The 14,344-nt window shown below is 50.3% G+C and overlaps 1 protein-coding gene and 1 pseudogene across 1 annotated transcript in view; one reads left to right on the top strand and one right to left on the bottom strand.

Annotated features, from left to right (window-relative positions):
- Positions 1-5,029: 5,029 nt before the first annotated feature.
- Positions 5,030-14,344, top strand: part of HIC2 (HIC ZBTB transcriptional repressor 2) — a 28,444-nt gene continuing 19,129 nt past the window's right edge. The window contains exon 1 of the mRNA XM_039868418.1: positions 5,030-5,171. The gene's annotated coding sequence lies outside the window, so the exon portion shown is untranslated. The remainder of the gene's footprint in view (positions 5,172-14,344) is intronic.
- Positions 11,321-11,439, bottom strand: LOC120606895 (uncharacterized; annotated as a pseudogene).

The following is a 14,344-nucleotide window of genomic DNA, read 5'->3' as shown; positions in this document are numbered from 1 at the left end:
AGAGCAGTTGGGGAAAAAATCACACCAGGAGTGACACTGGAGCTGATGCTGAAGAAAGGCATGCCAGGCAGAGGGAAGAGTGTGGGCAAAACCCCTTCCCTGACCCTACACACCAGGGCAGTCAGTTGCCCTGTTATGAACCTGCAAAGCAGTCTGCACCTCTCTCTGCCCAGCTCTGCCCCTCTGTGAGCATTCTTCCATCCCTCCCCTTGAGGGTGGTCCTCCAGGGGCCAGGGCCCACTGCTGTGCTGTTCACCATCCAGGAACCCACCTCATCATACTGAGTGAGTGTCAGCAACTGTTGACTGAATGCAGTGGAATGTGCGTCCTCTCTTGGTCTCAGGGTGTCTGGCTCTGCCTGGGGTTGTGGATGACAAAGTGCGAGGAGGTGGGTGCTGAGGGAGGGGCCCAGTCGCTCTGGGGAAAATGTATGTTGGGTGTCTTTTCTTCAACTGATGTGCTGCTTTAAGAGGCTGCACCAAGCTCTTGCTTGTCAGAGGGGTCTAATTTGGAGCTTGGCTGTGTGACTTTGGGCAGGCGACCTTAACTTCTTTGAGCCTCAGTTTTCTCACCTATAAAATGGGGTAATAGTACCCCTCTCATAGGTAGTGATGAGGATCAGCAGGCCCATGTGTGTGAAGTGCTTTGCCCACTGGTAGAGTGAAAATTTAATGATGGGAAACAGTATTAGCAATCAGAATTTGAGTACAGCTGTTGCTCCTGCAAGAAAGATTTGGTTTCTCAGATGAGTGACCTGAGTTTCTGCAGTGCCACTCTATATCCTGTGTGTATTACCTGCATTGCATTCCCTGTGACAAAGAATGAATGAACCCTATGTAGGTTGAGAAGCAGCAGGTGGGATACATTGTGGAAGGAGGGAAGCAGGGGTCAGGAGGAAATGCATTTATTTGTTTGACTTTTAATTGAGCACCTGGGTCTCATGACCTGGGTCTTGGATCTACAAGAATGAGCAAGGCAAAGTCCTTCTTCTCTCACGGCAACCACCCAGCAACAACATCAGGACCATATTGGGGGGAACAGCTGGGATCAGGAGAGATTTCCTGAAGGAGATGATGTCTGAGCTGAGTAGGAGCTCACCAGGCAGAGGTTGGGGAGAAGGAGAAAGGGTAGCCCAGGCAGAAGGAGCCCTGGGTGCTAATGCCTAGAAGTGGGAGGAGAATCATGGCATGTGCAAGAACAGAGAGTATGCCAATGCAGCTTGAGCTTGGGGTAGTGAGATGTGATATTATATATGACATATTTATACTAAAATATTATTGGTTGTTTATCTGAAATTTAGATTGAATTGGGCATCCTGTATTTTTTATTTATTAAATCTGGCTGTCATGCTAAGAAGCTGAGATTCACCCTTTTGGGATATTTTTGTATATTTTCTTTCTTTTCGTTTCTTTCTTTCTCTCTCTCTCTCTCTTTTTTTTTTTTTTTTTTGCAAATAGATGACAGTAACAAATAAGCTCTATTGTCTTTACTTGATCCATCTTACATGACATAACAAACATAGCTACTTTACCCAGGGCTTGTCAGAGCCTGATTCTGTACTCCACCTACCTAGCCTCATCTTATTCCTCCCAAAAGCCTCATGAGCAGGTGACATTATTATTTTCAATGACTGATGAGGAAAGATGATCAGAGAGGTTAGGTCCCAGACTAGACACACAGAGAATCCAGAGGGAGTTGGGACACAGGATAAGCCCAGTACTCTTTGGTTCTCCTATCCTCACCACTGCGTGGGTTTTATATTTCTATATTACCTTCTACTCAAATATAGTTTTATAGGTTGCTGTTAGAATGAAATTTTGAAATCTGCTATTTTCACTTAATAGTATATCAAGAACTTCCTCCCAAGTTTTTAAGTTTAAATGCTATATAAAATTGCACCAGAAGCAAGGGAGTAACCATGCTTGGATTTTATCAAATACTTTTCAAGAAATGGGCTTGGGGGTGGGCACTGGGGGTGGGGAGACTGCCCAGGAACCAGGACAGAGACATTGAGAGTCTAGCTCACTGTCATTTAGAAATCTTTTTTCTCCCCTTAGACTTTTCCCCTGATTTTAAAAGGAATATGTACTAAGTATGTAAAACTTGAGAAAGTTAAAGAAGCAGGAAAAATAAAAACTCACCGCACTATATGAATTAGTACGTCTTCTTGGGAAAGTATACCTGGCAGAACCTATAAAAATTGAAAATGCCTGTGTGTCATTCAGCCTATAAATTTCACTTCTAGTAAACTATTCTGCACAAAGGCAGGAGTATGTAAAGATATATATCCAGGGACTTAAAAATAATTTTAAAAGCACGAAACTGTAAATAACCTGAATGTCCATAATTAAGGAAGTGTTTATGGAAACCCCATACCCTGGAATCTGTCAGCTATTAATAAGAATGAATTGTGGACATGAACTAGAAAGATGTCTGTGATAGATTCTTAGAGGGCAAAGAGCAATTCTAGCGTAAGTTCTATAGAGACTTAAAGTTTATAGAATATAATATTTTATAGTTTCAAAGCAGTAAGGTCTTTTTTTGTAACATGTGAACAGATACACATCGATGTCAGAGAAGGAAGTGAAAATACATGTCAAACTGTTCAGGTTACTTCAGAGGACAGATGGGAGGGAGTTTAGGAGGGAAGAGAATTAGCAACTTTGAAAAAACGTCTTCCAATCTAGGCAGAATTGTTCTAATTAGCAATGTTACTTTTTGGAGGGAGACAAAGTGGGTAAAAGGGGTCAAATATTTGGTAATGGAAGGAAACTAGACTTCAAGTGGTGAGTATGCAATAGAGTACACAGATGTCAAATCATAATGTTGTACACCTGAAATTATATAATGTTCTTAACCAATGTTACCCCAATAAATTTTAAAAAGAAACATTACTTTTGTAATAAAACATGCACTAAAACATACATGTATATAAAAAAAATCCCAACCCCTAGAGAGAACCTCAGTAAATAGTTTGATACATTTTCTTCATTTACTTCTCCATAGATCAATATTTTGCATGCATCTATTTCATGCAATTTAGTACTTTGCTTTTTTAACGTAATCATTTTCACATTTCCAGATCATAAAACATCCTTATAAACGCCACTTGTAGTGGCTACTTAACAGTTCATCATATGGACTGTTTAACCAATTCCCTATTGTCAGAACTTTATTCTGTGTATGAGTTTTTTCATTATTATAAATGACATGGGAAAATGATGATTATACATTAATTTTCAAATGTAAATGAAACAAGCTACTATTGAATGCCTATTAAATCTCAGGTGTGCTCTTGGTGCTGGCGTTCCAAGCTTATTGTCTGGTTAGAGAGACAGATAATTAAGTTTATTGTCTGCAAATGTGGTTAATTCCTTTAGCATCCTGAAAGATGAATTAGTACCAGTCCAAGGGGGTATGAGAATTTAAAAAGAATTTTTTTTGACTCATACTGCTGAACTCCTGGACTTCTGAGGCTATTTATATGCTTCCAACAGTGTATGAGAGTGATTACCCATAAGATCAGACTCCTGCCTGTGTTTGAAGGTTATCATTTGAAAATGATTTCTAAGTTGGTAAAAAACAAAAAATTAGCATCTTGTAGTTTTAACTTGCACGTCTTTGGTTAGGAGAGCATTGACATTTTTTTCAGTAGTTTCTGCAAATAGTGAGTTCCCTACTGAGCTCTACTGGTGGAATTTTTCTTTTCTTCACAGACACTTGATAACTCCTTTTTCATGGATGTTGGATATTTCCTTTAATTTATTATGTTCTTACCATTTCTAGGTTCTGTTCCTAGGCTTTAGATTGTTTCCTAGTCTACACGGCACTGAATTGACTTTATAACTCGTTTTAATATCTGTTAGGGCAAATTCAACTTCATTCCATTTTTTGTTCCCAAGGGGGTAAATGATAGCTGTTTTGGGCTATTTTTCCAGTTGAACTTAGAATTTTGTTAAGTCTAAGAAACGTCCTGTTAGGACAACATTAAACTTATACATTAATTTGGAAAGAAGTCACATAATCAGCCTTTCTAATGGGTTATTGAATGGGTTTTCAATCTTGACTAGTGCTAGGGCACGACTTCTCTGCATGTCAAATCTGGGCTCCTCTCAGACTCTGTGGTGTTTCTTTGTTTGGTGTTCTAAGTAGAGAGCGGTCCATTAAGTAACTCCCTAGAGAAGTGGCCGCGGCTCAAGGGCAGCTCCAGCCCTCAGCAGGCCATCTGAATGACGGCCACCAGCTTAGGTCCCGGCGGGCTACGTTAGGCGCGTCGCTTGACCCCAGGGGCCTTCTAGGGGCTGCGGTCACCGGAAGGGGCTGGCTGAGCACGGCGTGATCGCGACCTCCACGCCCTCTGAGCAGGTAGGGCTGGCCCAAGGGTCTGAGGGCACGGAGCCCAAAAGGGGCGCTAGGGACAGAGGTAAGGGACTACCCTCTCCTCGGGACCCAAACAGCCGGGGTCGCCCTGAGAGCCCAGACCATGCAGCTTGCAGTCGCCGGGGGCTGCGCCTTTGACTGTAGGGTCCCTGCGGGGAACACGCAGCGGGGGTGAGGTATCCCGGAGGTGGGCGCAGCCGCTAGGGGGTCCTTGATTGTGTCGGGGGCTCCAAGAGGTCAGGGTCAGGCTCAACAGGGGTCAGCTGTGAGTGTGGGGGCTGGGCGTGGGGCTGTTAGGGGAGTCAGAGTCCTCTTCCTGTGGCTGTGCGGTCCGGGTGTTCCAGGGTGAAGTTGCGGTCCAGCCCCTGCACCTGTAGTCCGGGTTCCGCGGGGCGCCCAAGGTCGGGGTCCCCGGCTCCTCCCGCGCGCCCCTCCCCCATGGCGTCGTCCTGCGGCCGCCCGCCCCGCCCCACCCCGGGCTCGGACCGCTCGCCCGCCGGCCCCGCCCCCTCAGGCCCCGCCCCGCGACCAGCCCCCGCCCCCGCCCCGCCGCTCTCCCATTCAGTTGCGGGTCAGGGGTGAGCGGGCAGCGCCGACGTCACAAGCTTCCAAGATGGCGCCGGGCGGGCGGCTGTGAGCAGCGCTCGGGGCGCGCTGGGCGGGGAGCCGAGCCGGGCCGGCGGCAGGAGGACGGGGCGGGCGCGGGCGGCGCGGGCTGGGCGCCGAGGACGAGGAGCCGCGGGTAGGGCCAGCCGGCCGGCGGGCGGAGCGCCGCCGCCGACGCACACGAGGTGAGGGGCGGTCAGGGGTGGCGGGGGGCGCGGGCGGGGGCTGCGGGCGGGCGCGCCCCCGGGGAGAGGGGCGTGGGCGGGCGCGCGCCCGGCCGACGTGGAGCTGCGCGCGTGGGAGGGGCGCGCGTGTCCGCCAGGTCGGGGCGGGGCGCAAGCGGGACCCCCAGCCTGCCCCAGCCGGACCTGGCTTTGTGGCCCCGGTGCCTGGCAGGGCGCGGGCGGCGGGGGACCCTGGGCACAAAGCCCCCGGGGCCGCGCCAGGCCGCGACGCGGGTCTGCGGAGCGGGGGTCGGCGAGCGAGCGGGCGCCGGCTCTTTGTGCCTTTTCATTAGCAATCTAATCCGAACAGCGTCGGGCGAGCTGCGCTGCCTGACAGGCGGGCTCCCATTATGCAAACGGCCCTGCGCCTGCGGTCGCCCCTCACATGGGGATTTTGCTATTTACAGAACTGCGGCCCTGCACGGGTTGAGGTCCTCTTCCCTTGCCCCCTCCCCACAGGAAGACTGGCGTGGGCAGGGGCAGGGCAGGGCAGGGGCAGGCCTGGAGGGGCCGCTCTCAGAGCGCCAGGCCTGCGGCTGGTGGGCTCCCTTCCCTGCCCCCAGACCTCTCCTGTAGGCAGCCTCTTGGCAGGAAGAGAGATGGGCTTGGGGGAGGGGGTCGGCTGGCAGAAGGAGGGGAACGGCTGGCAGAGGGAGGGGGCTGAAGGGCCCCAGCTTGTCACTCTCCGTTTATCTACCAAGATGGTTCATATTCACACAGGCCTAGCTGGTGGGGTGGGGGGTAGGCGGGGGATGCCTCTCCCTGGGGGGCAGTGACTTATGGAGAGGAGGGAACGAGGCCAGATAATGCTTCCAGCTGCCCCACCCAGAACAGCGTGGGACTGCCTGGTCCCAGTGCTGATCCGGATGGGCTGGAACGGTTTTGAAGTTATGAGCCCATGTTTTCTCCTATCCCCTCCACGTCCACTGTCTTTTCTAGTAGGATTTTCCAAGCACATCTGGAAAGCTAGCCTCCCTCCCGCCCCAAATAGCAGGGGTGTAACACCCAGGGAGGCCACCCCTCTGACATATGTGGTGGGGGGAAGGGCAGAGCCTTGCCCATAGGAATCCTGTGGCAGGGGGTTGTTGACTGATGTGGGGATTGCTGTGCCTCTTGTACTGGGAGGAGGAGGGAGCTGGCAGGTAGTGGAGGGGCCTTCAGAACTTCTAAGCTGATCTTGAGGGCTTCTACAAGGGGCCCCTGAGGGAGGGATGGAATTGGGTCACCCAAACCCAGGACCTTTCTGGAGCTAGCATTTATTGCTTCCTGGCTTCTGGCTTTACTTCTTCCTCTCCATTCCCATCTGCCAGCGTCTGGACTCCCTGGGCCTTTCAGCAGACATTTTCAGGAGCACAGGCCATGTGGCTGATCTGTAGCCCTGGCTCAAGGAGAGAGGGTGTATGATCAGCAGAGCAGGGTTGTTGGAGTGGTCTGAAAAAAAGCAGATGGGCCAGCCTCAGGCTAGCCTCTAGAGACAAAGCTCTGTGGTGAGATTGCTGGTTTAGTGGGCTCTTAGCATGGGAATGGGGGTATGGATGTGGTGGGAGGCTAATTCTTGGGGTCTGAACTGAGTGAGTCCTTTGGCCCTGGAGTAGGTCACTCTGCATGCAAGTGAATCTTCGGTCCTGTGCAGTTGGGCTTATTGTGAAAATGTCTATGTACTACATAGATGAAGAGGCTGGGAGGAGGCTCCCCACCTGCCTGCCTACCTTGGGAGTCAGAGCTCCTAGGTTGGTTTGCTTTCCTTTGGTTCTTGGCTTCCTACAAGCCAGTTGGGTGTTGCTGAACTCCTGTTGCCCAGCTTCTCTGGCTCTTTGACTGGAGTGCTGATGGGTGCCCAGAATTTCTCCTTGCAGTGTTTTCCTGCCAGTTGTTGGGACTTGTAGATTAGTCACTCAGCTTTTACAAGCAATTCCTGAAAAGAAAAATCTCCCTATGGTTGCTGGCTCTTTGTAGAGGAAGAAGCAGCCTGAGGGAGCCAGGCCTTTAATTAAAGCAAAACCGAAATGATTGCTGTGATTGCTGGAAGTAGAAGGAGGAGGCTCAGGTGGGGCAGAGGTGATGCCTCTTGTCCTGCTGCTTAGTACCTACTCCCGGGACAGGTAGGTACGATCCTATCCTCGCTCCCTGGGTTTGGCCAGCAGCCCAGCTTTTTCCACAAGCTGCAGTCCTGGATTAATCCTCACGTAGTGTTTTCTTTCCATAGATCAGATTTCTCATTTTGTTAATAAGCACAGCCTCCGATCCACTTGAAGTCAGCTGTCGTGGACTCAGAGCAATAGGGTTTTGCATTATTGAGCTGACAGGCCTGCTGCCTTCTCAGAGTCCTTATTGTCTGCCAGGGTCAGATCTGGGGGTGGGGGCAGTGTCTTTCAATCAGCAGCTAGCCCCCAGAGAAGGGCTGGCTGGACAGTTCTGGAGAGTCAGAGGAGTGAGGAAGGAATAAAGTTCAGTTTACCCAGGGGACCTGTGGCTCTGCCCTTTTGCTTGGCCTGTTGGCCTCTAGCAGTCAGCCCCACCCGGCAGCTTGCTTGCCTTGCCCACTGGGGCTGAGGGCCACTGCCCCAGGACATGATCACTAGGAGGGTGGGGGCTCTTCTTCCTGGCTGCTCTTGCTTCCTGGGAGGCAGCTTTCACCTGATAAGTCACATTCCGCCCCTCTTGGCTCTTGGAGCCTGGCTGAGGAGGGACTCCTGGAGGGCAGTGAGGGGAACTGGATTTAATCAGAAAGCCTGGAGGGTGACACTGGCTCTGCCGTTTACTCTCCTTCATGTGACCTTGGACAGTGATTGACTCTGAGCCTTAGTGTCCCTGTTTCTAAAATGGGAACAGAACTTGAGTTTACATTCAGGTATCGCTGCCCTCCAGAACTTAGACTGGAGAAGATAGACAAGCAAACAAATGATTGTAAGATGGGGCGATAAGGGCTGGCACAGTGACAAATGGGGCGCAGAGGGCACCACAGGGATAGTGGCTGTGAGGCATGGAGGGAGGGGCCAGCCCTGAGCTGGAGGAGAGCCACAGATGCCATGGTGAGTCTAGGTTGGCTGTTGAACTCAATGGGGAGTGCATTCAGTTTTAGTAAGGCAGTGTAGAGTGTGGCCGGAGTGACAGCAGTGACAAGAGCATGACCCTGCAGATGCTGTTATGAGAAGCTAGCACAGGAGCACCCAAGTACCAGTGAGGCTCTTTGACAAGCTTTTTGTTCACTCAACAAAATTTCCTGAGAACAAGTGCAGTGTGTTTAGCCCCTATGGCTAGACTAATCGTGCCAGTCTCTGCCCTCTGGTGTTCACAGATTTGCCAACTAGTGGTCGGTTGCTGTGAGGCTAGAAGCATCCCAATAGTCTCCTCTTACAGAGGGGTAAATGAGACTAGGAGGGTAAATAACTTGCTGGGGTGGCAAGTAAGCAACTGGCCAGGCTGTATGTAGCTGGAGGGTAAATGCTTTTGACTTCAGAGCCTTTGAGGGCGGGCCCATGTAGTGTGAAATCTGGAAAGCTCTGAGATGCCAGTAGGGAAGTGTAGAAACAAGACCCCCTTCCCCGAGATGATCCTGTTTCCTGGGTTAGGGGCTCCAAACAGTTTGATTTTGCCTGGCTGTGCTTTCTGCTGGGAGGGGCCTTGCCCTAAGGGTTAGGGACCTGGGCTGGGGGAGGGCTCTGAGAAGGACTGCAGGCTCAGCCTGGAGCCCAATTTGAGTGAGGAGTGGCAAAGCAGGAAAAGCTGGTGGGGGTTGTGTGTGGGCCCCCAGTGAGTTAGATAAGGGAGAGAAAACCAAAGGCTGACTCCAGGCTTCGCCACAGCCCAGGAGGGAAGGGCTGGGGCACCTCAACTGAATTGGGAAAGTGACCCTAAGAAACTGCCTGGAACAGTTGGGAAGGAGTTCAGAGCCCCTTCTTCTGACTTTCATGTTTTTCATGGTAACGTCCCATGTGGGTGGAGGAAAGGGGGAATGTGGCCTTGGGGTTAGAGCAGGTCCTTGTGCCAGAAGGAACAGCCTGCTGCCTTTAGGCCAAAGGGCCATGCTGTGTAGAGCATTTTTGTTTGAGGGTAATCCACCATCTCGAGCACACAGGGTATGAGTGAAAAGGGAGAGTGGGGTATGGAAAGGCAGGTGGCCCAGTCTTCCCGTCCACCCGATGGCAATTCCAAGGAGGACTACCAGAAAGCAGGGGCTTGGCTAGAGGGCACTGCTAGGATGGGAAGTTGGCCTGTTGTGGAGACGGAAGGGCTGTGGCTCTGACATGGGTGCGACCACTATGCAGACTACTTCCATACCTTCCAGACTGCTGCTGAGGCCTCAGGCTGCTTTCTTGCAGCACCTCTGGGTGGGCAGGTTCTCTAAGACCACTCCAGTGCCTTGAGAACAGCAACCCAAAATGAATACCATCAATAACACGTCATCACACACACACACACACACACACACACACGTGGGTGGAGGTGCTGCTTCCATCACTACACCGGGGGTCTGAGCCCCCGGCCTCTTCATCAGCCTGGTTGCGGGCTGGTTAACGGGTAGGACCGTCTCATGGTCTTTGCAGTTTCCTCACCTGCACTGCTTTGCACGACTTAAGCTCTTGGTGAATTTTTGTTCACAGAATTAATGAGAAGAGAGAGTAGGGTTGATGGCCAGGAGGGTGCGGTGGGGCCTCAGTGGCCTGCCCCTGTATGGACACAGTGGAACCTTTCCTTGGTGGTGAGCATGGGCTACACGTAGACCCACTGAGTGCGTGCCATTACCTCCGCTGTCTGGCTGAGGCCTCACTGTTGGTGCCCTGGTTCTCAGCTGTACAAATCAGGATCACCTGGGAACTGGTGGCGGCCAGCCCAGCCTATCTCTAGGGTGGGCCCAGGCATGCATGTGTCCTAAAGCTTTTGAAATAAATCTGATGTGCAGCCAAGTTTGAGAACCATTGCTTTAGCTGGTGATGTTTTTGTCGATAATAGAATCAAGCAAGAGTCCAAATAGACCAGCGTATAAGACTTGAGGTGGTCACAAGCTGCTTTCCTCTGATAGCCCAGTGGGATCGGGCTGATTCTCTGGTAGTTACTAGGGTCTTGGAGGAGCACTGGGGGCAGAGGGAGCTCTCCCTTTTTAAGGCCCCTCTTACCTGGGTGGCAGTGGGAGGGACTCCAGGACTCTTGGTCCTGCTCAGCTTTCAGTGTCTGCTTGTCTTGGTCTCTTAGTTGCATTTTTGGGCCTTGGTTGGCTTCTGTGTGCCCTTGCACACAGTGATATTTGGGTTCCTTGTGGCTCCCTAGCAAGTCTACTGTGGCCACAACTGGAGACCCTAGGGCCCGTGCCCCTTCTCTTTCTCTTTGACCTCAAGGTCCCTGGGAGAGAGAAAGAGATCAGTCCCTGAGTTGGTTTCCTGGGCTGTTATCTGGGTAAGGTGTGTGAGGGGGCCACCAACAAGGGGCCAGGAGATAGAATGGGAGAGGAGCTGGGAGGGGCGCTGGAGGCAGAGCTTCAGGTAAGGCCTGCTTGCCCAGCCCAGCCCAGCCCCTTTTCTAGAACAGAACAACAGGCTGTCCTGGGGCTTAGTTCATATCTGTGGGCAGACAGGACACAAGACAGCCCCTGCCTGCTCGCGGCAGCTTACCATGTGAGGTGAGCGGCAGGGTCCTTGGTTGTGGTGTGTTCTGCTGTGGTTCTGGTTGCTGTCGTGGGTAAAAGTGCTGTCCTGTAGAGAAGGAACAGCAGCCTGGGCTGTGGCAGTAAAGGAGATGGGATCAAGAGGGGCCTTGGCTGGGTAGTCAAGGAGGAAGGGGGTGGTGTGGGGTGTAGTTAGAATGTCCTCCCTTGTCTCCTTTCTGCCTGCACACACCTTGGTAGGTGGACACAGGGGGCTATATTGGGAGCCAGTGGTCCTGGGGTGGATTCTTGCCCCTGTGCTTTTGCCTCTTCGCCCAGCCCTTCCCCAGCGCCTCGTTGCCCTTCTTATTGGTAGGAGGCAGCTGATGGCTTTGTCTGGCAGATGCTAAAGGCAACTTTGCTTAAAAACTGGGAGGATTGTTCTTGTAGGGTTCCTGACAACGTAAGGGAAATAGTGGCAGAAGAGGACTGGTTGTTCACTTTTGTTTATTTGTTTATATATTTTTAATGCCTACAGCACCTGGTCTTCCTAGGTGGTCTCCCATCCAAGTACTAACCAGGTCCGACGCTGCTTAGCTTCTGAGATCAGAGGAGATCAGGCACGTTCAGGGTGGTACGGCTATAGACTGGTTGCTTATTTTTGGACTCTTACCCCATGCTAGGCCTTGTGGAAGGCATTTTACAGCCAAATATAATCCTCAGAACATACCTGTGTGGTCCCGATAATTTTTTCTCTATTCCCACTATACAAGTGGCTCAGAGAGGTTAAGTAATTAGTCTCGAGTCACACAGCTAGAAAGTGGATAGAGAAGCTCTAAGAGTTTGAGAAACACAATCGCACATGTGTGTGGAAACCTTGAACACATGTGTATGGGCTCTTGCCTTGGTGTAGTGCTTGGGCCAGAATGTAGCCAAGGTTTTCATTTCGACCGAGCTGGTGGGCTGGTTGCCTTGGACAAAGCCAGGGAGTCTCGTTCCTGGAGTTGGACGGTAGTTCCTGGTAAGCTGGTGAAGGACCACTGCAAGGTTGTTGAACAGGGGTCCTCCCCCTTCTCCCAGGACCTGGGGGGCAGAAGGGACTCTAAGGCCATCCTTATCCTTGTAGTCACAACTTCTTCCCTTCTGGCATGTTGAAATCCTCTGCTCTGTGGAAACTCTCCAGGAGAGCCATGTGGGGAACAGTCTAGGCTGCCGGGAACTCACAACTCCATTTCTTCTTTTGGGATTCAAATGAGAGGTCCTCAGTCACTACCTGTGGTGGTGTGGGAGACACACACAGGGTGGCCTCTCTCTTAGCAATGTGAGGCTGTCTTGGTAGATGAGCCCAAAGGGTCTGAGGGATCCTGGCAATGAGGGGAGGGGCCAAGCCACAGCCTTCTGAGGTGCCTTGGGCCACTGCCAGCAGGTGTCTTTCTCACCTGTCACTAGCTCAAGCCGTGGGTGGGTTGAGTGCTGGGCTTGCTTGTCCTTTGGCGGTGGTAGGTCAGCCTGAGCCCCAGAGGGGTGCAGGCCTAGGGGAGAGGATTGTTTCCAAAGTCCCACATTCCATGCATGTGTTGACGCTGATAAGGGCAGCAGGGCTGGCTTAGCCGCTTTGGGCAGGAGGGGACTTTGACTTCATACCCCCAGCAGGCAGCATGCACATCCTGCTTCCTGTAGCACCCCTCCCCCACCTCCCTCACTGACCACCTCTGCCTCCAGAGCACCCAGGCCAGGTCCCACGGCCTGCACAGGCCAGCTTGCCTCTTGAAGCATTACTCTGTGAGTTAACAGGCCTACGGGGTCCCTTAATAGTTTGTGTGGACCCTGCCTCTAAGAGTATTTGTGGGTGCCATTTGAAACTGCACTTCCTTTTATTTGTTTGAAATGTGTTACCCTCAGGTTTGGCAGAGGGCCCCTTACTCAGGATTTCACCATTTGATGAACAACTGTGGTTTTGTGGAAGGAAGACTCTGATGTCGAGCTTGTTTCCTCCAGACCTCTCCATGCTCCATTTTCCTTGTCTGTGAAATGGGTTAGTAGAAATATTTCAAATAATGGTTGTCATCTGTTCTCAAGAGTGTTTTTTGCAGACCCCCTGGGGGTCCTCAGGACCCTTTTCATAATACTTAGAAGTTACTGGCTTTTGTCCCATGCCAATACTTGCGCCAGTGGTACAAGGCCGTATTGGGTGGCCCTGCCTGTGGTGCACACTGCCCAGAGCTGTGTACCCCCCAGTCAGTGCTCTGGACCAAGACTGCCCATGTGTCATGGAGAAGCAGTACAGGTGATTGAATAGTGAATCTAGATTCTGGAGTACACGTCTCTTCAGTGTTCTGTGTGACTCAGTGGGGATTGCACATGAGGCTACCCTGCCGCAGACTGAAGTATGACCGGTTGTCGCCAGGAAAAGCATTTCACATTTGTTTGGGCTGTGTGCTGATCTAGCTGCTTTTCCTCATGGAACATTATTTTTACTTGAGTGGATGACTGACAGACAAGGTGTGGTTACTCAGACTGGGAGAATTTGTCAGACAACTTCTTAAATGAACAAAGTGAACCTTGCCACTTTAACGAAGACAACTGACGATATTTGTTGCCCATGAAAGAGCTATGAGGGGAAAATGGGGATTTTAGAAAACTTGTATCCATCACCAGAAGCCTGACTTAAAGACTTCTCTAAAATTAGCGATGTTCTTAACACACGGAATTTTTGGGTATTGTGTAATGAAATGTGACAACATTTGGAAGATCTGATTAACTCAGTGAACCAATATTTTCCAAATGACCAGTGCTTGGCGTTACAAAATCCTGAGTGGATATGAGTGCAGGTAGACCAGTGGATTTTTTTGTAACCAGATATGAATAAGTCACTGATGCAGTTTCAGATTCTACATTGCAACTTTTAAGAAACTACCACTTGACAAGTTTTTGTTTTCGTTTTTGGTTTTTTTTTTTTTTTTTTTTTGGTAGTGTAGTATCAATGAGGAATAGCCACAATTACCTGAAAAGATTACTCTTCCTTTCTGTCTGTGTAAGGTCAAATTTCTTCATAGATTTTAATCAAAACCACACATTGTAATAAACTGAATGCAGAAGCAGATACAGGAATCTAACTACTTATATTAAGCCAGACGTTTAAAGAGATTTACAAAAATGTTAAACAATGCCACTCTTCTCACTAATATTTTTTGTTTGGAATAGTTTGTTTTAAAATATTTTTGTTAATATAAAATGAGTTTATTTTTATTTTAAGTCAATTAAATATTTTTTAAACATCAGTTTTTCTAATACAGTAAATAAAATAGTAAATAGAATAACACACAGTAGCATCTACTATAGCAACTTATAAGGCCCATGAAAGTTCTTGGGACTGCTGACAAGGGAGGGCTCTGAGCAGCCCTCTCTCCTTTATCATTTCTCCCTCTTCACCTCCACCTTATCTTCTCTCATGTATTATTTCACCCTATCTCTTTTCAGCACTGCTTCTTCCTGACCAGCATTTGCTCACCCAATAAACGTTTATGAGGCCTGCTGCACGCCAGGTGCAGCA

This window comes from Pteropus medius, unplaced genomic scaffold, assembly GCF_902729225.1.
Source record: "Pteropus medius unplaced genomic scaffold, Ma_sr-lr_union100, whole genome shotgun sequence".
In the NCBI taxonomy this organism is placed as follows: Eukaryota; Metazoa; Chordata; class Mammalia; order Chiroptera; family Pteropodidae; genus Pteropus; species Pteropus medius.
Note: the sequence above shows the minus strand (reverse complement) of the source record. Positions and strands in the feature narration are given on the sequence as shown.